Consider the following 22314-nt stretch of genomic DNA (forward strand, 5'->3'; position numbering starts at 1 on the left):
ATATGATGCTCTCTTAATTTGCTTTGTCCACATGTTACTTCTTTTTTTTGACAACAACACCTACCAATGAAACTCTACTCTCTCCCATACAATCTCTAATAAAAACTAACTGTAACATCATAACCATTTTGAAGAACCTACTTCCTAAAGTTAACTCGTTCAATTTCTTGATTCCACTTATACACAATCAATATTACTCTTACGTTATAAACATATCAAATAACCAAGTTCCTAAAATTCATTCAATTTCATGAATCCATTTTATGCACAATCAAAGAAGCCACTTCCTTAAATTAACTAATTCCATTTTCTGCTCTCTTTTCTCTCTTACATACATGCAAAAGCACCTCATGAATAAGATATATTGTGGTTTAGCTATTTTCTTAAGCTATTGTTTATATTATTTTAGATCTATAGTAGATAACAACCATAGATGTACAAAATAACAACCGGAATTTCCAACATGAACAATCTACTTTATTATGATAGATCAATTCGTTTTCCCAACTTTTACACACTCAAATATGAATGAACAAGAACAGATGAATACATAGATGATCAATGAAACCCTAACAGAGAGAAAACCCTAACAGTTTTCGATCTTACAAGACTGAATGAGCATATACACCATATAACACACACCAACTCTATCGGGTCACCCATGGCCGACAGACCAGCAATGCATCAACCAAACTTGCACCTGCACACCTTAAACAAAACCAATATATACAAAATATATGATAGTTTCATTTTATTTACTTCTTTTTATAATTTATTTTAGTATATTTCATTCATAATTTAGCTAATCTTCATGCATATTTTCATTTTTGTTATTTTATGACTATTTCGGGTACTTTCTGGTTTTGTGAGTATAATTGTAGATTTCAAGAATGTTAGCAGAGCGGGAATATTCGGGACGTGTTAAAAGCAAATGGACTAGGAGGACGGTAAAGAATCTTGGGCTAGAAGACTTGTGGAGTTTGATACAAATCATGGGCTTGTTAATATTTGAAGGATTGAAGAAGCTGGACCTTGAATTTAGAAGAAAATGGTGAATATTTGAACGTGCTAGCATAATTGATCGAGCGAATTCATGAGTTGCGAATGATTTGGAGAGGGTAAATCGGACCAAAATTGAAGAAAACATGAAGAATATTGGGTTATTGGCTGATGGAAAGCAATCTAGACTAGTGGGCTAAGTCATTGGAGGCCCAAACCACAAAAGAGCCCATTTCAGGTACCACCCGCGCACGGCTGCGCTGGCCGCGCACAGGACTGCAGGGGCAATTTCAAAAATCTCTCTTTAGTGTTATATAGGGAAGGTTGGTGTGCATATTTTTGGCACTTATTCGCATCCGATTTTGAGAGGATTCTCTGGAGATTTTAGAGCATTTTGAAGGTCAAGAACACTTGAAGAACATCTCCTTTTTACTCTTTGATTCCTGCTACATGTTTGGTACAATCTATTATCACTTTGTTTTCTTAAGTTTAGCCATGCTAGGCTAAACTAATCTTGGTTGACTTTGGTGAAATCACTTGAATGTTTGGTTGAATGTTGAAGAACTCCATGAATTTGTTCTTGAATCTTTATGAGAATGTTTTATATTTTAACATCTTCTTGCAACTTGTATGTTTTTATTCATGAATGTAAATGTATTTATAGTGATTAGTTGGCTAATTTCTTGATTAAGTAAGCATCCTCAAATTAGCAAGCAACAAGTGATTCTCGTGTTAGTTTTCACTTCACACAATCACAAAAAAAAATTCTCCAACATGGTAGTGGAAGCTTTTGACTCTTCTTGGATTTGGTGACTTTTTGGTTCTTAATGGTAGTTAATTTTCAGTAATTACATGCTTAATGGAAATTGTGACTTTAACTAAAGAAATATTTTATGAGCTTCTCTAGCTATTTTAATAACTAAGAAAAGTCTAGGTAATCTCAAGCTTCTTGGATTACTATAGCCAAATTAGAGATTTATGACAACTATTGCACTTTGGATTCTAATGATATATTTACCAAGTGTTCAAGTGATGAAACCATAAGTCAACCATCATTTTCTCATTGATTTTACATCAAATTCTTGCTTTTATTTAATTATAGTCTTTAAATCTTAGTTTGACTCTACTTTTCTTTCAAATATTTCAAAAGACCAACCCCCCCCCCCCCAATTTTTATATTTATTTTAGTTTCACAAGTATTTGTATAAGAAGATTTTCAAATAAATAACAATCTGAACCAATCTCCGTGGATACGATTGTTAGGGGTGTCAAACCCAACAAATGATAGGGGTACAACAGACTCCAAATACACTGCTTTAATGCACTAAAAAGTAGTACAAGGCAAGCAGGGTCGAACCACAGAGACACGGGACAAAAGTCTATACCTCTTTGCGCAAGGTACTTTGGTCACAAAAGGGGGTTTTCTTTGCAAAAGTCAAATAATGAAAATAACAATCAACTTTGGAACATGCAGAAAATGAAATAGATTTGTAAACAAGTTGTAAAAGTGCTTCCAATTCTAGTTCTCAATGTTGTCATTTAACCTGATTGTGACTTGATGTAATTTGTGATTACTATTCTAAGTTGGTACTGAAAGGTATTAACACGCTCTAATACCTCTCGCTTGCCAAATTATCTAACCAAAACACGCTCTTTGACTAGACCTAGCTTTACTAATTCAACCTAAACACACTCTTAGACTGTATTGAAAAACTGCATTAAGTTTTGTACAAGCTTCCCAACAATGTTCATTTCTTCTCATACGCTCAGAAATGTGAAAACATGTGATAAATGTTCTACAATAAGAAAACCTATTGTTTGTTATCAATCATTAACTTTATAGAACGATTAGGTGCCCTAAAATTTAATTAACTACACAAAAATTCAATTCATGAAAGTGGCCAATCAAACACAAATCAAATTTAAGGATTCTAGTTTAAACAAGAACATAATCACTAGAATAGAATCACAAATCAAACATCAAATCATATGCTTCAAGTCAAGCAATCAACATGTTTTGAACAAGAACTAGAAACTAGGGTTTCTTAGCCACACATGGCTAAGAACAAATCAAACAAGAATAAAGATGAAATTGGAATGTTTAATGCTTACAAAAATGAAATCGAAAGTGTTTGCAATGATTAGGTCTTCTCAAAAACTCCAAGAAATCTCCCAAAATCGCCTAAGATCGCCCAAAGTTGCTCCAGAAACCATCTCCGCCTCCAAAATGACGTCTTCTCCTCTTTTAATTAATGTTCACGTGCATGTCATAAGGCCATGCGTTTTTAGCATGGCCATGCCTTTTGCCCATGTGTTTTTCGCATGGCCATTTGTCTTGACCATGTGTTTTTGGCATGGCCCATGCTTTTTGCTAAAAGTCCAACAAGTATTCACTGTTGGGTCCATCTTCAGTCTAGCTTCACCATGAGTCATGTTGCTCAAATATAAGATGATAAAGGACAAACACGACCCGTTTCGGTGTGACAAGAACCGCGTTTCAAACGTAGTCCTTTACTATGATGACAATGCAACAATGACTCGGGTTATGTCTTCATGTTTTCTGTCATGGAATAACCGGTTCATCTTCTCTTCATGCTCCAAAGCTCCATGCCTCCAAGTTCCATGTCCCATGCATCCAAGTTCCATGTCCCATGCATCCAAGGTCCATGCTCCATGCTCCATATTGTCTGCAAAATAATTAAAAAATAGTGAAGTACCAGACATTCTTAATGAAACATGCAGTTGCCCAAATAATTAACTAAATTCAAGAATTATGAAGTAGAATGCCATGAAAAGACGGAAATAAACATGCAAAATAGGTGCATAAAATGCACCTATCAAACCTCCCCAAGCTTAGACCTTTCTTGTCCTCAAGAAAGAACAAAATTAAGAATCACCTTAGAGAAGACGATAGGCGACTAAAAGAAAACTAAGATGAAAAGAATGGAAGGAACGAAAAGGTCTAAATCGAATTAAGAGTGAATGCATGCAGTAAAAGAAAAACTAATGAAAATAACATTTGTACAAAAAGAATTTTTTTTTTCAAACATTAATGCAATAAACAAAACCAAACGAACAGGTTCAATCCAATTAACCTCATTATGTCATACAGTCGAAGGTGTACCTGTCGTGCCTTGAGATAACTTGGCATTAACCCCACAAAGATATATAACATTTAAAACAAGATTTTTAGCCACTCCCTAACACAACTCAACAAAATCAAAAGTTACAACACTTGTTCACTTTTACAGGTATTGGGTTAGCACATGGAACAAATTATGGTCTTCTCTCGTGAAAACATGTGATGTAAAATATGCTCAATCATTTTCATTTTACAAAGCATGATAATGACCGACTCCAACTATTTGTTGACTAACAACAATCTTTTTCTAAAAAATATTTTCTAAAAATTCCCTAATATTTACCCAGATTGGTTACATGTTTCAAACCACTTACACCAGTCAAAGTAGTTTACAGTCAGTCCCAATGTCCTAAGTTCAAGTCCAAGTCCTTAGGAATCTCTTGGCAACCAATCATTTTTCCTAAACATATTAGTCAATTAAACTATAAACATAAATATATACAAACTATTTAATTATATTTTCCTACAAATAAAGCTCATGACTTTCTTTGAAATCCATGTAGCGGGCTTCCAACCAACACATCCAGACCAGATGATCTTGGTGTGCTAGATTTAAAGAGATCCCTCGGGTTTACTTGCCCGAACCTCAAAGGCCACAGATTAGCTTTATTTGAATATCTAAACATATCTATATTTTTTTTTGTTATTATTAAGTTCATGACTTTCTATGGAACCCGTGTAGCGAACTTTCAACCCAATCAGTCCCAAACAATTCAGCTTTAGGCAATTAGGTGTAGAACACCCCTCGGGGTTTACTGATTCGAGTCCCAAAGGTCACATATTAACTTAATAATATTTTATTTATTTATTTATTTTAATTTATTTTTATTTTTTTAATTTGTTTGCTAGGCTTATTTCCTTATATTTTCATCCTTGACTCTTTCTATTGTTGGGACATCTCACAGTCTATTACTGTGAGAGACTTCTAAGACATTTTTCGGGGGACTGATGTAAACACGCAAAGACCCGTAAGTATAGTTGGAAACAATGTCCCCAAGCAGGGTATTTAGAAGGGAATAGGTAGAAAAGACTTTTTAGAGCGTTGGAGAATTCGAGTCACTGAAATTTTATATTCATTTTATGGCTCTTTTGAATTTGGAGTTTGGATATGAATGAGCACTTACTACTCATAAGACCGGTCGTGTGTTCCACGGGCTAAACTATATCTGTCGTTATGCTTCGGTGTTGATGACCTTATCATTTTTTGTTTTGCACGAGTAGCTTTAGGAGACGTGTTCGTGTGTGATTAGATCGCTTCAAGATTTTTAATGAAAAACGAACAAGTTCTAATCTCAAGCCACGACTAATTTACCACTTCAACTGATTCAAGAAGATTAGGTTCCTTTATATTGTTTTTTTTTGAATGCTTTGAAATGAATGCATGAAAAAAAATTAGAGCATATGAACGGATTCTCAACAGTTGAAATGCATGTGGAAATTAAAACCTAAGGTACAAAGACCCCTCCCCAAGCTTAAGATTAAGCATCGTCTTAGATGCTCGGAGAGGGTAGGGCAACCTACTGACCACGAATGTATAACTATTTAGAGCATATGAACGGATTCTCAACAGTTCTAGTCAAACAATCTTAGGATTCATGCATCAAACTTGAGATATGGAAGGAATGTACCATTCAAATGCTTGAATTTGTGATGTGTGCTTGACTTTTTCACGTCATCTTCAACCTCAAGAAAAGTTGAGCTCTTCAATGGTGGAATACACAAACGGAGCTAAAAGCTTCCCTTCTTCTTTACAAAATACCTCCCCAAGCTTGCTCTTGAAACCCTACACAAGAATCAAGTCACACTTTGCAAAACAAAAACATGGATTCGATTTTTAGCCGTCAATGGGGAAATCGACCATGAGGATGAAGAAGATGAAGTTAGAGAATCAATTTTTTTCATACCTTTTTGGGATTAACATTGAAGAACTTTATAGAAAAATGTGGTTTTAGGAGGTTTTGGAGAGTACCCAATTATTTTTATTTTTATTTTTATTTTTTTATTTTTTTCAGGCCAAAAAGCATGGGCAGAAAGCAGACCATGTGTTTTTCATGTTTTCCCGTGCATTTTTTCTTTTCTTTTTAAAGTTACGATGACATGCACAGGTGAGTTCAGACCATGTGTTTTTCGAAGCTTGCCCATGCGTTTTTAAGCATGGTCTATTTTAGGCCATGCGTTTTTTAGCATGGCCCGTGCAAAATATTTTTTTCTTTTGAAATCCTCGATGTCCATGCATGGCTATAAAATTAGGCCATGCGTTTTATGCATGGCCCATGCTATTTTTTTACATGCTCGTGCGTTTTCTTTCTGATAACCTCAAAAACTCGTTTTTTTTTTTGCATGGAACTCTAAAAAGACTCAAAAACATTGCAACACAACAAAATAAAGTAAATAAAAGAAGAATGGAAAGAAAATACTCCCCGAGTTGCCTCTCGGTTAGCCGCCCTTGTTTCAACTCTTTGGCTCGACTTGGCCCTTGTAATATGTTATTCTTTGAATGTTGGGGCTTTCCAACTCACTGAACTTCTTACTACTTCCTCAAATTGGCCATTTATCTTGTACCTAACTTTCTTTTTGCTTGGGAACCATACAGGACTTAGACCCTTGATGATAACAATCATCCAACTGACCCCTTTCATGTACTTGTTGTAACAACGTAAATTTCCAAAACAAATTTTCATTTTTAAAACATACTTTTATTCATAAGGTAATATCAAAACATAATGTATCCAATGTTATCATAACAAAACATATCCCAGAATCTCAAGACATAAACTCCATGAGTGTGTACGGATCATGTCGGCGCCTTCCCGCGATCCTCGCTAGTACCTTAAACACATAACACAACAACTGTAAGCATAAATGCTTAGTGAGTTCCCCAAAATACCACATACGCACATACACCACTCAAGGCTATAAGACCTTCTGCTCACTGTGTCTCAGAGGAATTCCGTCCCACAACCCTGGTAGACCTTCCGGCCCTACCCGTAATGACCTTCCGGTCCACATCATGATGACCTTCCGGTCCTTATCATTCATAACATACATAACACCTACATATCATATAACAGCATACAGCACATACATCTCATCACATATAAGACCTTTCGGTCACACATAGGTACCACTCTAGGTACAGTATAGTGAGAAGACTCACCTCGTACGAAGTCGGATAAACTCTCGTGCTTGACGTCCCGACCTAGCCTCCTCCTATCATACGAATAACATTCCTGATCAATACTCTCTCATAGCCTCATCTCTAGAGATTGGGTAGAAGGCCATCTTACCCTTCCCTGAACTCTCCTGAATCAGCTTGACCAAAACCCTAAGATCGACTGAAGTCAACGGTCAAACTTTGACCCGACTCGTCGAGTGCACATGGGCGACTCGGCGAGTCCTTGCGGGTCCTCAGAATCCTTCTAGCCTCACTTGGCACGTCGATTCATCCCTTCACTCGACGGGTTACACCTGTCACGAATCGCGGGGCAACCCCGACTCGACTCGTCGAGTCCACTTATGAACTCGGCGAGTAGCATCCATGGCAACACTCAAATGACCTTCTGAGGTCAGATCCGCTTCTCTAACCTATAGATTTGCCTTCCACATTCACAATAATCACGTAAAGGTCCGACCTTTACACTCATGCAACACACATAGGGCTCTCTTTGGTGAAATCATCTCTAAAAAGGCAACCTAAGATCATTTCTTCCATGAAACAACATAAAGCAGGTTGGATAAGGCTCTTTGGACCTCTAAAGGTCCAGATCCAGAGTCTAACACTCAAAGGGACAATATACTCATCATTTCAAGCCAATAAAAGGGTATAGAAAACCCTAAATGCAAGGATCTCATACTAAACAGAAGAAGGGATCAATTTACTACCTCAAAGTTGCAGATCCAAGCTGGAAATCCACAGAATAGCAATCCCCTTGACCTCCTCTTGCTGGAAACACCTTCTTCTTTGCAAAATCACACTAATAAAGATCAAAAAGGCTCTCTCTCTAATACCACTCGTTAAAGCTCTCTAGGGTTTCTCTCTCTGGACTGGTAGCCGCAATTGAGGGCCATAAGGACCCTTAAATAGGGCACAGGCCCAAAGATTTAGGGTTTTTGTCCACAACGCGGACTCGTCGAGTCCACCCATCGACTCGTCGAGTCCCTTCATTAATCCAGTCAGCAAATCGCGATCCTACTCGACGAGTCTAGGCGTCAACTCGTAGAGTCCCTCCTCAAAACTCAAAATAAATGAATAACATAGAATACCTGGGAATCCAGATGTTACACTTGTCCAGTAAAGTAATCGACTCTTCTTCCTTTGATACAGTGGTTGAGTTGATGACTGATTGGGTGTCTTCCTTCTCGGGATATGAATCCTTTAAAGGGTCTAACAAATTTATCGTTTCCGACTCTAGTAGTTGGTCTACCAGTGATATGATTTTCTCATTCGTAGTGGGTGGCACAGTCTCTTTTTGGTCAACTTCTAATACATCCTCTACAACTTCCATGTCATCCTTCTCAATTTCTACGTCTTCCTTGACAACCTTCTCCACTTCTATTTCTTCCTCCTCCTCCCCGTCTTCAAATTGCAATCTTGGGTCATCAAAAATTTTCCCATCGTTCAAGGTGATGGAAAAAACGGTATGCCTTGGGTCCTCTTCAGTCTGCGATGGTAATTTGCTTTGAGTTTCCAATATACTCACCGATTGAGCAAGTTGTGCAATTTGTTCCACTAAGCTTTTGAGGCTAGCTTTGGTTGTTTCCTGGAAGATTTGGGTAGTAGTGGCAATGCTTTTCACAATGTCTTCCAAGGACATGCTCGAAGTTTCAGCTTGTTGGGGAGGTGCAGAATATGGTGGTTGGAACTGTGGAATTGGTTGGTATTGGTCATTTCCCCAAGCTTGGTATGGGTTTTGGCATTGGTTGTTTCCCCATGCTTGGTTTTTTTCCCACCATTGATCATGTTGAGGTTGATCATAACTCCATTGATTTGGCCAGTAGTAGCTTCCCCTTTCCTGCACTTCCTCCCATTCCCTTTGTAAATATGGACACATGTTGGTATGATGTCCATTTTGAGTGCAAAAATCACAAGGAATAGGCATGGGCTGCATACTTTGGTCATTTCCAATCATCATAACAATCTGGGCTAGCTCAGAAAGTTGGTCTTTAATGTAAGGAGTGTTCATCTCTGAGCCACACTTTTTGTTTTTTTTTTGTTGTTTTTTTTACGTTTTTTTTATAGAGTTGTACCTGCTCACAAAAATCTTGGTATAAACAATTAGTAACACCGTGTCCACGGCAACGACGCCAATTTGTTAGGGGTTTCAAACCCAACAAATGATAGGGGTACAACAGACTCCAAATACACTGCTTTAATGCACTAAAAAGTAGTACAAGGCAAGCAGGGTCGAACCACAGAGACACGCGACAAAAGTCTATACCTCTTTGCGCAAGGTACTTTGGTCACAAAAGGGGGTTTTGTTTGCAAAAGTCAAATAATGAAAATAACAATCAACTTTGGAACATGCAGAAAATGAAATAGATTTGTAAACAAGTTGTAAAAGTGCTTCCAGTTCCAGTTCTAGTTCTCACATTAGTCCCAGCCCACCATAATGGGTCGAGCCCTGCCAAATCAATAGGCCCAGCCCAATCATACAAATGTAAAAGTCACAAAGACAGTTAGCACCTACATAATACAATGGACATATACCTTCCTAATCCTTGGGCCTAGCCCGACATATAAATGGGCCTAGCCCGTCATACAATGGGCCTAGCCCAACATACCTATAGGCCTAACCCAACATATCATGTAAGAGTCACAAATACATCTAAAATATCATAACCTAGTGGGCCGGCATTGATGCCTTCGACCCACAAGAACAGTGAGGAGACTCACCTCTAGCTGTCAAAACACTCGAATAAATCTCTGACTGCGGTTCCGGAAAATCCCTGCACTATCAACATCAAATGATACCCAATTATTAATTAGATTCCGACCGATAACCAAGAGTCTACGCTACTTATCCCTTAACCAGGGTAAAAGACCATTCTACCCTTTATCTTATTGGCCCAAATCCAAGGCCCAACTCAACTACTTCCAAGGTCCAAATCCTAAATGATATTCCAAAGCCCAATATGGCCCAATCTTCCAAATTGGGTCCAAAACCCATCATGGGCCTAAACCCAAAGGAGCCCAAAAATACAAACCATAAGCTCAAAATAGAAGTTTAATGCCCCAACAAGGCCCAAACTAAGAAAACCCAAACAATGGCCCAAACCGAGAATACCAAACCCAAACTTCCATCTGCTGAGTACGTGGGGCATACTCAGATCGTATGCTAAGCATACTTCGTCCGTGTAACGCCCTGTTCTGAATCGTTTCCTAATGTGGGGCGGCGACCCGAAGATCGGGTATCATAAGGCTTAGGGCCTTTGGAAAAAATATTTAGACCCATTTGGGTGTGAGTAATGTAATTTAGGTGATCTGGGAGTTCGACTTGTGTTTTGGAGCCAAGGGGTATATTAGTAAAGTGTCAGTTCGGGCTTTTATGAATATTGGATTTTTGTTCGGAAAATTTTGAGGCAATGATGAATTGATAGAAGTGTAGAGCTTCTCGTTACCTTTCCATGGATATAAGGATCATCGAAATCAGACTCAGAACGAAGAAGTTATAGCTTTCGGAAGTTTGGGTTTCAAGCCTAGTACGTTGGGTGTATTCAGGAGTATGTTGGGCATACTAGGGTTAAGCTTAGTATGTTGGGTGTACTTAAGAGTACATTTGTCGTACTAGGCAGGGTGGTCACAGAAGCCTTATAAAGTACATTGGGCGTACCAGAAGTACGCAGGGCGTACTCCAGTCAGACCCAACCCCTAATTTAGGGTCTTGGACCCTATTTAAGCTCCTTTAATAACCACCAAACCCTATTATCTTCGGCCTCCATCCCTTTAAACCCTAGAAACAAAATCATATCCCCATTTGAGTGGTTTTGGAGCTTTTGGTGGTATTTCATGCTTTTTGGTGTTCATAGAAGAAGAAGGAGCTTCTTGGAGAAGTATGGGATTGCTTGAAGCTTGTAGATCCAAGCTTGTTACATCTTGATCTACCTTTTGGAGGTATAAAGTTTCTATCTTGATGACTCTAGGTGTTAGATCTAGTTTAAGGAGTATTTTGGGTTCATTTTGGTCCTTAGAGTCATCCTTGTGAGTATGAGCTACTCCAAGAGCTTAGAATGTTGGATCTTGGTCTTTGGGAAGTCCCTTGTTCATAAAAATGTCATTTTGATGAATTATTTTGGACCATGCATGAATTTGGGTGTTTTCTATGGATGTTATTAATGTTTTGGTCCCATTAAGCAATGCAAAGGAGTAAAGTTGCCAACTTTATGTGTTAAGACATCTCATTATGGTCATATATGAGTTTGGAAGTCATTGTCTTAACCACTAACAGCTTATTTCGGATTTTTGGGCCCTTGAGGAGTACGTTGGATGTACGTAAGTGTACGCTCAGCGTAATGCTGATTTTGTGCATAAGGGACTTGTACCTTGTGCTTCGGGGGTGTGGACGCATGGCGTACCCTTCTGGTACGCAGGGCGTACTCCTCATTATGCTAATTATGGGCCTTTTAGGGTTTGGGCCTTGTTGGGCCATTGGACCTTTGGCTTTGGGCCATGGTTAGGCTAAGGGGTTTTCTTGGAATTAGGTCCATGGTGGTTTTGGGCCCAATTAGGACGATAGGGCATATTGGGCCTTGATATGCCTTTCAGGAATTTGGGCCACAAATTTTGGGTTATGAAGTGGGCCACAGATCTTGGTAAAATGGTCTTTTTACCCTTTAGGAAGATGGATTATGAAGTGGGCCACAGATTTTGGGTTATCGGGTTAATTATTGATTATGGTTGTATTTATTGTTAGTTGGTGCGAGAGTATCCGGTTCAGCGGCTCGGCCAATTATTTGGTTATCAGCGGATTGAGGTGAGTCTCCTCACTGTACTCGTGGGTCGAAGGCACCAATGTCGGCCCACTAGGTTTTGCTATGCTAGTTGTCTTTGTGACTCTTACATGGTATGTTGGGCTAGGCACGTTTGTATGTTGGGCTAGGTCCATTGTATGTCGAGTTAGGCCCATTTGTATGTTGGGCTAGGCCCATGGATCAGGAGGGGCTAGGCCCATTGTATGTTATGTAGGTGCTAACTGTCTTTGTGACTTTTGCATTTGTATGATCGGGATAGGCCCATTAGATTGGCAGGGCTAGGCCCATTATGGTGGGTTGGGCCCAATGTGAGGGCTAGGCACATAAGTATGTTTCGTATATGGTATTTTGGGGAACTCACTAAGTTTTGTGCTTTCGGTTTTTATGGTTATGGTTTCAGGTACTTCCGGTTCGAAAGGGAAGGGTCTGGCTTCATCGTAGCGCATCCACCCATGTTCCCGCATTATGATGATTTTGGGATTGTACTCTGATAATTGTTTTCTTATAAAGTACTTTTGAATATTTAGAAAAAAGATATTGAATGTTGACTTAAAGATAATTAATGTTTTGGTTGAATTAAAGATGAATTTTTTACCTCATAATTTTGGGATGTTACAGTCTGGGGTCAGTACGCGCAACATACCAGCTGGATAAGCCCAACGTACTCCCCAGAACACCTTTTCACTCCAATAAGCACTTAATTGGCTAATACAAAGTGCCAAACTCTCATAACTAATTCTTTAAGCTGACTAATCACGTAAAGTTGGCAACTTTACACTCATGCATGGCTTAAAGGGACTCAAAAGCTCAAAAAGAGCTTAATAAAGGTCTTAATGCTTGCATGGACCAATATCTTCCATAAAGTTGATATTTTTATGAACATATGGACTAAATGGAGCCAAGATCTAGCATCCATAGCTTCTGGAGTAGATCGAAAGCTCATCTTTAACTCAAAAGTCTCCAATACTGCGCAAAATACACCATAACTAGATCTAACACCAAAGATTATCAAGGTAAGAGCTTTTTACCTCAAAATGATTGCAAATGAGTAGAAGATCCTGGATCTACAAGCTCAAGCTATCCCCACAAGTGCTCTTCTTCTTCTTCACAAACCACCAAAAAACACTCTTATATGCTCAAAACTCACCAAATCACTCTAGGGTTTCGATTCCAGGGTAATAGGGGATGGAGGCTGGTCTAAAATGTCCAAGAGATGCTATAATGAAGCTTAAATAGGGTGCAAACCCTTAAAATTAGGGTTTTCATCTGGCTAGAGTACGCCTCGCGTACTCCCAGTACGCCCAGTGTACCCCATAAGGCATGCGCGACTTCTCTACCTAGTACGCTCAACGTACTCCCATGTATGCCCCGCGTACCAGGCTCAACCCTAAAACCTCCAAACTTCTGAAGGCCATATCTTCTTTGTTCTAAGCCCGATATCAACGATCCTTATATCTACGGAAAGGTGAAAAGAAGATCTACACTTTTATCAACTCATCCTTGCCTTGAAACTTCCCAAACTAAAATCCAAAATTCATAAAAACCCAAACTGACACTTTACGGATATACCTTTGGGCTCCAAATCACCAACCGGACTCCCGGATCATCTAACTTACAAATGGGTCTAAATCCCTCTTCTCCAAAGGCCCTAAGCCTTATGATGCTTGATCTTCGGGTAATAACTCGAATTAGGGAACGATTCAGAACATGGCGTTACAACTCTCCCCCACTTAAATTAGATTTCGTCCTCGAAATCACTCCTTACCTCCCTCCTGGGAACCAACGTTCCGAACAAAACCTTCTAGTGCTGCACAAATCACTGCTCCTGTAACTGTCTAACCAACACGTTATTGCTAAAATTCCTAAATCCCATAACTTTCCTGACCTCCACATAGGTGAAACCAATCCAAAATGCAACCACAAGAGCCTTTTTCTACCATCACAACTGAAAACATCCTTTTGACCCTGAACCTTCAACTAATGCCCTTGGCATACAGAATCCTTAATCCATAACTTGATGAAGTAAAGATCTTGCATATATACACTAACGATTCCCAACGCGAGTCTCAACCAAAAGCCAATTTGGTACATAACTCATAACCTGATATCCAAGGATTTACACTTGCATTTCACCCGAAATCTTATGATTCACGACAACCATTCACTAAATAGGAATATAAAATGCCCAAATTTGCCGCTGAGACTGCCCATCTCACACTTGGTCCAGCCACCAGGTTCCACAACGTCCAACTGATAAGGCTACCCTAGCCTACACACCACACTCGCGCCACCCACTGACCACATAGCCATCCCAATATAACCATGATCCAATATCTTGACCCAACCGGGTCCCACCGGGTCTCACCCACACTGTCATAACCATACGGGCCTCGCCCACAGGTCTCACCCAGTCTATACCAGTGAACGGGCCACGCCGATGGGTCTCACCCAATTAAGAGCTACTCATGCCTATCCTTGCCTCGGACCCAAATGGTTCTCCTCCCATAACAGAGAGATGTTATTTGAAAACACTGTCCGCCTTGACCTAGGCACAAGTTGGTCCTCCTTTATACTAACAACCACCCCATCGATTGTCTATCTTATTCTGGCAAATACTACGATCCCATCGGAGACTTACAACAATTCCACAGCTTCCTGATATCCTGGTGAATGCTACGGCCACCCCGCAGTCATACGACACTTTTATTCCGCCATGGTCTTACCATACCTCTACCATATCAACCACAGTCATCCTGAGTCAAACCCGCATACGACTAAATCCCAATTAGGTGTCCGGGTCATGCTTCGAACCCCAAAGCCTTAATCAGACAACAACATGCAGAGAGGCTCTAACACCACCCTCGACATGAGTCCATCCACATACCCGCCATGCGCCACTATTGATGTGCAAAAAAACCCGAATATCCTTCCTTGTGCAATCCATTAGACCTCCGATTCTCCCCCACTTGGGTTCTACTTCACCCTTCCAATGCACAAGATTTGATGGATTTCCAATCCATCTCACAACCTTGTGATTCCAACTGTTGACAACCTGGGCTTACAAATGTCAGTGTTCCACTACTAGCCAATCTCGATGATCGCACCGCTCTTGAAATCCATATGAATACTCCTTGAAAACACAGCAAGTCCAATAACCCTAATCGTTGCCAATGATACAACACCAAATCCTTAAGTCCTTTATGATGGTGACAAGACTATAATCCTTGCTCTGAACTAGCGAATCTTTACTCCAACTTCCCATCCTCAAAAGGATCTTTGCATTTTAACCATCTTCAACCCTCGCGGTTATGAAATTCCCCCCTGAAACTTCCAATGACCAAACAAACTCGTGCGATGGCCACCACCATCTTCTTACTACCGTTTCTTCCCTAGTTGTAACATCTGGATTCCCAGCAAAGGAGGAGTGGTTTCCAACAAGAGGAGGTCAAGGGAGTTGTGGATCCAGGGTTTTCAAGTTCAAATCTACACTATTGAGGTATCAAATCGAACTTCCTTTATGTTTTGGGTTAAGATCTATGATTTAGGGTTTTCTATAACCTTTGAAGGCTTGAAGAGTTGAGTTTATGGTCTAGACCTCAGATCTGGACCCATAGAGGTCCAGAGAACCTTCCCCATTCTGCTTTTTGTTTGTTCATGGAGGATTGGAGACTAGGTTGCCATTTTTAGAGTTATTTCTCCATTTATGACTTGATGTGGGTTGCATGCACGTAAAGGTTGCACCTTTACGTGACATTTGAGCACTAGAAGGGTAGATCTGATAGTTAGGGAAGCAAATCTGACCTTAGAAGGTCATTTGAGTAAGAACATGGAGGCAACTCGCCGAGTCCATAAGTGGACTCGACGAGTCGAGTCGGGGTTGCCCCGCGATTCGTGACAGGTGTAACCCGTCGAGTGGGACGATGACTCGACAAGCCAAGAGAGGCTAGAAGGATTCAGAGAACCCGCATGGACTCGCCGAGTCGCCTATGTGCACTCGACGAGTCGGTCAAGGTTTGACCGTTGACTTTCGTTGACCTTAGGGTTCTGGTCAAGACTGATTCAAGAGAGTTCAGGGAAGGGTAGAATGGCCTTCTACCCAATCTGTAGAGATGAGGCTATGAGAGAATACTGATCGAGAATGTTATTTGAATAATAGGAGGAGGCTAGGTCGGAACGTTGAGCACGAGAGTTATCCGACTTCATTGAGGTGAGTCTTCTCAGTATACTGTACCTGGAAGGATACCTATGTGTGACCGGAAGGTCTTGTACGCTATGATGTATGTGTTATATGTGGTTATGTGATATGTATGTGCTATGTATGTTATGTATGGTAAGGACCGGAAGGTCAGGATGATGTGGACCAGAAGGTCAAGAGGTTACGGACCGGAAGGTCGATACGGGTAAGACCGGAAGGTCTACCGGGATTTGGGACGGAAGTCCCCTGAGACACATGGATCGGAAGATCCTACAGAGTTATGGCCTGGAAAGGCGTATGTGTGGTATGTGGTATTTTGGGGAACTCACTAAGCATTTATGCTTACAGTTGTAGTGTTATGTGTTTCAGGTACTAGCGAGGACCGTGGGAAGGCGCCGACATGATCCGTACACACTTATGAAGTTTATGTTACTGAGATTCTGGGACATGTTTTGTTATGACACAGTGAATACATTATGTTTTATGATTATCGTGTGATTGAAAGTATGATTTAAAAATGAAAAATTGTTTTAAAAATTTACGTTGTTACAAGTTGGTATCAGAGCCTTGGTTTGAGGGATTCGGGTGCATCTTCGGATGAATCTGAACTCAAACTGAGGATTTGAGAAAGTTTTTCCTAAAATAAACAATTTTTCCAAGAGAGTAAAAGATTTTGAGAAAGGCAGAAGGAAGCAGTGTGTACGATCAGCCAGCGCCCGAACGGTGATTTCCCAAAATACCCTTACATTATGTGTTATGAGATATGTTATGATATGCATGCTAGAGTAGGCTAGGTATTCATATTAGGACTAGAGTGGCCTGATTTGTGATGCCTTAGCCTAGGAAGGATTTTGCTGCTATGTGACGCTTGAGGGCGAGTAGGTAGCAGTGAGGAGCTGATGAGAGGTCTACCGAAGGGCAACCTATACCAGTGAGATATAGAGTACTTGTGATCTGGGATCCAAGGAGAAGGAATTAGGGTGAATACTGATGTGGTGTGGACGGTAGTATAGGGCCCGTACTACTGAAGACACCGGAGCAGTGCGCACTCTAAGTAAGAATCCTTTGGGTACTAAGGAACAAGTAGGGCTGAGTTATCGAGTGCGAGTATGCTCGAGCGAGTCTCTGATATTATTATGTTGTATTTCAGAGATATCATGGTTGGGACACGCCACAGACCTGAGCCGAGCGACGTGAGTGACGAGGAGCTTCGTCAGATGATCCACGATGAGGTAGCAGCGGCGATTCGGGCCGAGATTCCGGAGATGTTTGGGTCTATCAAGACCACACTGATTGAGACTTTCGATGAGCGGTACGCTGCGGTGACTGAGGTTGCGGCTGCTGCAGCTATTGCAGCTGTGGCTGCTGTCAGGCCTCAGGGAGGTGACTCGTTGTTGTTTCGGGAGTTCAGCAACACGAAGCCACCAGAGTTTGATGGGACGCGGGATCCGATCGTTGCGATGAGATGGATTTCTGACATCGATGCATGCTTCTACACGTGTTCATATCCGGAGCATCTGAGGGTACGGTTCGCGTTGAACCAACTTCTCTTGGGAGCGAAGGATTGGTGGAAGTTCGTGACGACGAGCTTCACTCTTGCAGAGATTTCAACGGTGACCTGGGAGAGGTTCACCACCATGTTCAGAGACGAGTATGTTCCCCCAGTGGAGAGGGAACGGTTGATTCAGGAGTTCTTGACCCTCAAGCAGGGTACTGATTCGGTTACTGTGGTTACCAGGAAGTTTCATGAGAGGGCGATGTTCTGCCCTGAGCAGGTGTCTACTGAGCAGGCACGCATGAGCCGGTATTTGGGCGTTTTAAGGAGGGATATTCGGGAGTTCGTGTCGAACTCGACTTACCGGACATTTGCTGAGCTCCAGGAAAATGCCCGGAAGAGGGAGATTGAGTTGGAGACTCAGGCCAGGGAGGAGGCCGAGTCTAAGAGGATGGATCGGCGACCGGTACAGTCTCAGCCGGCAGCCAAGCGGGCCAAGTCCGCTGATACGAGATCTGGAGGCCAGAGGGGCCGCACTTGTGGGAAGTGCGGCAAGGGACATGATGGGGTCTGTCGATCGGGTGCTTGCTACGAATGTGGCAAGGAGGGGTATATCGCCAAGGATTGCCCCAAGGGATTTATGGTTTGCTTTCATTGCAACTAGACTGGCCATCGGAAGGCCGAGTGCCCGCAGCTACATCAGGGATCTGCACCTGCTGCTAGGGTTACCGAGGTTCGGCCAGCGAAGGCCGAGGCACCGAAGGCTCGTGGGAGAGCTTTCCAGTTGACAGCGGAGGAGGTCCGCGCAGCGCCCGATGTTGTAGCTGGTATGTATTCTTTCATTTATATTATGATATGCGTAGGTACTTTTCTTGTGAGTTCTGTACCTGCCTTAGTGTTATTTGACTCGGGTGCGAGTCGATCATTTGTGTCAATAGCGTTTAGTCGGCACATCAGTAGCCGACGAGAGGCGTTGAGTCGACCTCTACGAGTTTCCATAGCTGACGAGCGAGTGGTGTATGCTACGGATGTGATTCGAGGATGTGTACTCGAGATCTTCGGTGTTGAGTTACCGATAGATCTAGTCCCGATTGCAATGGGGGACGTATGTGTCATAGTGGGCATGGATTGGTTGAGCCGATTTGGGGCTGTTATAGACTGCGAGCGACAGTTGGTGACGATACGAGACTCTAGTGGGGGAGTACTTACGGTGTACGGCGAGGGTACCCGATGTGGGTCGGCGTTTTGTTCAGCCACCAGAGCGAGACAGAGTTTACAGCAGGGCTGCAGCGGGTTTGTAGCCTATGTGATGGACACACGAGAGGCCGCAGGAGGCCAAGTTCGATGGATGACGTTCCGATAGTGCGTGAGTTCCCGGATGTTTTTCCCGAGGAGTTGCCGGGTGTGCCTCCCGAGAGGCAGGTGGAGTTCCACATTGATTTGGTTCCGGGGGGCAGCACCTATCGCCAAGGCGCCTTATCGCCTTGCGCCGCCAGAGATGCAGGAGTTATCCTCGCAGCTTCAGGAGCTGCTGGGGAAGGGGTTTATTAGACCGAGTAGTTCCCCTTGGGGAGCACCGATCCTTTTTGTCAAGAAAAAGGATGGTTCACACCGGATGTGTATTGATTACCGGGAGTTGAACAAGTTGACGGTCAAGAACCGTTACCCATTACCGAGGATCGACGATTTGTTCGATCAGTTGCAGGGAGCGTCTTGGTTCTCCAAGATTGATCTGAGGTCTGGATATCATCAGATGAGAGTGTGTGATGAGGATATCCAGAAGACGACATTCAGGACTCGTTATGGGCATTAAGAGTTCGTGGTGATGCCTTTTGGGCTCACCAATACACCAGCATCGTTCATGGATCTCATGAACAGGGTGTGCAGACCGATGTTGGATCGTTCGGTGATCGTGTTCATCGACGATATACTGGTGTATTCGAGATCTAGAGAGCAGCACGAGGAGCATCTGAGAGAGATCCTCGGGGTATTGAGGACGGAGAGGCTTTATGCCAAATTCTCCAAGTGCGAGTTCTGGTTACGGGAGGTCCAGTTCTTGGGGTATCTCGTTGACCAAAATGGGATTTTGGTCGACCCGGCCAAAATTGAGGCGGTTATGAGGTGGGAGGTGCCGAGATCACCCACCGGGATCAGGAGCTTTCTAGGATTGGCCGGCTACTATCGGAGATTTATCAGAGATTTCTCCAAGATCGTCGTGCCTCTCACCAGGTTGACCCGGAAGGGTGTTGCTTTTTCATGGGGTCCGGAGCAGCAGACCTCGTTTGAGACACTTCGCCAGAAGTTATGCGAAGCCCCTGTGTTAGCCCTCCCGGAAGGGATGGAGGATTTTGTGGTGTATTGTGACGCATCGATATCGAGGTTGGATGCAGTACTTATGCAGAGGGGGCATGTGATAGCATATGCATCGAGGCAGCTGAAGCCTCATGAGACGAGATATCCCAACCACGATCTGGAATTGGAGGCAGTGGTGTTCGCCCTCAAGATCTGGCGTCACTACTTGTATGGGGTTCGGTGTACCATATACACGGACCATAAGAGATTGAAGTATTTGATGCATCAACCCAATCTGAATATGCGCCAGAGGAGATGGTTGGACGTGGTAAAGGATTACGATTGTGAGATCCTGTACCACCCGGGTAAAGCTAATGTTGTAGCTGATGCGCTGAGTCGTAGGGTGGAGAGTGCCCCGATTCGAGACGTTTGTATGCGATTGACAGTGATGACTCCGGTGTTGGACACCATTCGGGAGGCCCAGGCAGAGGCCGTGATACCGGAGAACCGCAAGAGGGAGCGGGTGATCGGGCAGGTGCCTGAGTTTGTTACTGATAGTCATGGGCTTATTACCTTTCAGGGTCGGATTTGGGTGCCGAATGCAGGCGGGGCACGTACCATTTTCATGGAGGAGGCGCATAGATCGAGATTCTCGATCCATCCTGGGGCCACTAAGATGTATTTGGACCTGAAGAAAGATTATTGGTGGCCCTGTATGAAGAGGGATGTAGCATGGTTTGTTGAGAGGTGCTTGACCTGTCGCAGGGTTAAGGCCGAGCACCAGCGTCCGCATGGCAAGTTGCAGCCGCTTGAGGTTTCCCAGTGGAAGTGGGAACAGATCTCCATGGATTTCATCACCAAATTGCCGAGGACCGCAAGGGGTGTCGATGCAATTTGGGTGATTGTCGACCGGCTGACGAAGAGCGCGTATTTTCTTGCTATCAGTGAGAGCTCTTCCGCTGAGAGGCTGGCCGAGTTGTATGTGAGAGAGGTGGTATCGCGTCATGGATTACCTATCTCGATTGTGTCAGATCGGGATGTACGATTCACTTCCAGGTTCTGGAAGAAGTTCCACGAGGATTTGGGTACGAGGTTGCATTTCAGTACCGCCTACCACCCCCAGACGGACAGACAGAGTGAGCGGACGATTCAGACGCTCGAGGACATGCTCTGAGCATGTGTGTTGGACTTTGGAGGAAGTTGGGACACGTATCTGCCCTTGGCTGAGTTTTCCTACAACAACAACCACCATTCGAGTATTGGCATGCCTCCCTTCGAGCTGTTGTATGGGAGGAGGTGTCGGACTCCCATTTGCTGGGGAGAGGGAGGGCAGCGTGTGATGGGTAGCACTGAGATAGTGCTTCAGACGACAGAGCAGATACACCAGGTTAGACAGAGGTTATTGACGGCTCAGAGTCGTCAGAAGAGTTATGCGGATAGGCGACGATCCGAGCTTGAGTTCCAGGTGGGAGACTTCGTACTCCTGAAGGTATCTCCTTGGAAGGGAGTGATCCGATTCAGGAAGAGGGGCAAGATGGGGCCCCGGTACATCGGCCTGTTCAGGGTGACTGCGAGGGTGGGCAAGGTAGCATATAGGTTGGAGCTATATGCGGAGTTGAGCCAGATTCACGATACCTTCCACGTGTCTCAGTTGAGGGAGTGTATAGCCGACGAGTCGGCGGTGGTGCCGCTGGAGGATATTCAGGTGGATGCAATCCTGAATTATGCTGAGAGGCCAATCGCGATCCGGGATCAGAAGATCAAGGTTCTGAGAAACAAGGAGGTGTCCCTGGTGCAGGTTCAGTGGCAACATCGGAGAGGATCCGAGCTGACTTGGGAACCGGAGTTGGAGATGCGGGAGCAACATCCAGAGTTGTTTACGGAGCAAGACTTCGAGGGCGAAGTCTGATTCTAGTGGGGGAGAATTGTAACATCCGGATTCCCAGCAAAGGAGGAGTGGTTTCCAACAAGAGGAGGTCAAGGGAGCTATGGATCCAGGGTTTTCAAGTTCAGATCTACACTATTGAGGTATCAAATCGAACTTCCTTTCTGTTTTGGGTTAAGATCTATGATTTAGGGTTTTCTATAACCTTTGAAGGCTTGAAGAGTTGAGTTTATGGTCCCTTGCTGGGTTAGACCTCAGATCTGGACCCATAGAGGTCCAGAGAACCTTCCCCATTCTGCTTTTTGTTTGTTCATGGAGGATTGGAGACTAGGTTGCCA

The sequence above is a fragment of the Lactuca virosa genome, chromosome 8, assembly GCF_052849685.1.
Source record: "Lactuca virosa cultivar CGN04683 chromosome 8, Lactuca_virosa_CGN04683_v6, whole genome shotgun sequence".
Taxonomy (NCBI): Eukaryota; Viridiplantae; Streptophyta; class Magnoliopsida; order Asterales; family Asteraceae; genus Lactuca; species Lactuca virosa.